Here is a 2,745-nt window from a genome sequence, read left to right on the forward strand (position 1 = left end):
CCCCCGCGCGGGGGCTGGACCAGTCTAACGGGTCGGTCCAAGTCCAGGTGAGCCAGTTTGAGGCGATCCACAGAAACGTGCTCCAGCTTGCCACCAACGTCCATGACAAAGTGCAACAAAGTGCTCATTCCAGGTCTGTCTGCCTTTGGGTTTCACTACAATGGTCTCTGGTCTTCATTCGAGAGCCGTAACAGAACATCGAAGCCAGAATGAGCCAAAGCAAACCCAAGGGGCAGGCGGTCACTCAGACAGCTGTAGCCCCTAAGCCCCAGAACCCTATAGCTCTCGAGGCAGTAGTAAAGGATCACAGCACTCAACTCACTCAACTCCATTCAGAGCTTAGCACTGCCCTCTCACAGATCACTGGAGAGATCAGTAGGCTCCAGACTAACTCACGTACCTCGGCGAGTGCCCTTGCATCACTCTTCGCGCAGATCGCTGCTCTGACAGTGGCAGTATCCAAGATCAGCGATCATCCTGCTCTGACCCCAGTCTCTGGCCCTAGCCCAGCTCCAGCTCCCAGGCCCTCCGAGCCTCCCTCCGGTCAACCGTATCATGATTCCCGTGTTGAGCTTAACCTCCCGTGTCCTAAAGCCTTTGGTGGGGAGTTCGAGCAGTGCAGAGGTTTCCTCGGTCAGTGTGAGCTCCTGTTCAAACACCAGCCAGCCAGGTATAGGACAGGGGAGGCTAAGGTAGCCCTGGTGATATCCCTGTTAACTGGCAGAGTCCTCAGTGGGGCTATGGCCGCGGTTGGCCATCACGAACCATTCTCCACCGACTATGATGCCTTCCGCCACGAATTCCATTTATTGTTTGATCACCCAGCGGACAGGGAAGACGCAGCTAGCCACCTCCATTCTATCCAGCAGGGAGCTAGGTCAGTGGCAGACTACACCCTGGAGGTTAGGATACTGGTGGCTAACAGTGGGTGGGGCAACACAGTGCTTAAGAGCGCTGATAAGAAGGGGTTCAACGATTCCATCAAGGATCTCATTGTTAGAAACCGGCCCTCTTCCTTCAATGAGCTCGTCAAGCTTGCTCTCTAGATGGATGATCGGTTGCGGGAGTGGCATCTGAAGCTCACTCAACACGCCGGAGCCTCCCATAGACCTACCCCCACCCGTACTACCAGCGGGTCCCCTGTTCCAGCATCCCACAGCCACTCTCCGCCCTCTCAGTACTCCATGCAACCCCCGGCTTCATCTGTATCCAGGTAGGAGGAGGAGCCTATGCAGCTGGGTCGGTCACGGCTTCCAGTGGAGGAGCGGGAGCAGAGGATGTGTGACCGACTCTGGCTCTACTGTGGGAAGTCGGGCCACTACGTCTGAGCTTGACCGACTCACCCAAAAAGACCAGGCTCACTAGTGTGGGGTGTCCTAGTGAACTTCACCACCCTGCCCCAGTCCAAAGAAGAGCACAACCGGTTGTTTCCTGCCACTCTCACCTGGGATAAGGAATCACTTTCTGTCAGTGCACTGTTAGATTCAGGGGCGGATGAGTGTTTGATTGACATCTCGCTGGCCTGGCAAGACGGCATTCCCCTCGTCCCTCTTGACCCTCCCCTCACAGCCCAAGCCTTAGATGGTCATTCACCCGGTAGGATTACGCACAGCACAGCTTCTCTCACGTTCACTCTTTCGGATAATCATGTAGAGACTATGCGTTTTTTGGTCTTGCATGCCCCTGCAGTGCCCCTAGTGTTAGGTAGACTGTGGTTGGAGAGGCACGATCCCCACATCTCATGGTCGACTGGGCGGATTTTGGGTTGGAGCATTGCTTGTCATGCCAACTGCCCTCGCTCCGCTCTCTTTCTGTCCAGGGGCCCCAGCCCCGTGCTCTCTCCCCCGGATCTCACTGGTGTACCCTCTGTCTATCACGATTTAGCTCCCATGTTTAGCAAAGACAGTGCACTTTCACTTCCCCCTCACTGTCCCTATGATTGCACCATAGACCTCCTTCTCGGGGCCGCCCTTCCCACCAGTCGGTTGTATAACCTCTCGGTCCCGAAGAAGGAGTCTATGTGCAATTATATCACAGAGTCCCTGGCCTCAGGAATCATAAGGCCCTCATCGTCCCCGGTTGCAGCAGGCTTCTTTTTGTGGCGAAGAAGGATGGCAGCCTGAGGCCCTGTAGAGATTATCATCAGTTAAATGACATCACTGTTCAAAATAAGTATCCACTTCCCCTTATGAGTTCCACTTTCGAACCACTCACTCATGCCACGGTGTTCACTAAATTGGTCCTACGCAGTGCGTACCATTTGGTGCGTATTCGGGAGGGTGACGAATGGAAGACGGCCTTCAACATGCACCTAGGGCATCTCGAATACCTCGTCATGCCCTTTGGCCTCACCAACACCCCCAGCCGTCTTCCAAGCGCTGGTCAATGACATGTTGTGGGACATGCTTAGTTTGTGGTGGTGTACCTGGACGACATCCTCATGTTCTCCCGGACAGAGGAGGAACACCCGGTCCTCCAACGGCTGCTGGAGAACAGGCTGTTCGTGAAGGCCGAGAAGTGCGTGTTCCACTCCGTCTCCATGGAATTTCTTGGTCACATTGTGGAGAAGGGGCACACCTGCACTGACCCCAGGAAGATCCGAGCAGTGGAGGAGTGGGCGCAGCCTACCGACAAGGGCGCAACTCCGGCGCTTCCTCGGGTGCGCCAATTTTTATCACTGCTTCATCAGGAGGTTCCGCAAAGTGGCCGCCCCCCTCACTGCACTAACCTCCACCCTCTGTCCCT

Source organism: Lampris incognitus, chromosome 7 (genome assembly GCF_029633865.1).
Source record: "Lampris incognitus isolate fLamInc1 chromosome 7, fLamInc1.hap2, whole genome shotgun sequence".
In the NCBI taxonomy this organism is placed as follows: Eukaryota; Metazoa; Chordata; class Actinopteri; order Lampriformes; family Lampridae; genus Lampris; species Lampris incognitus.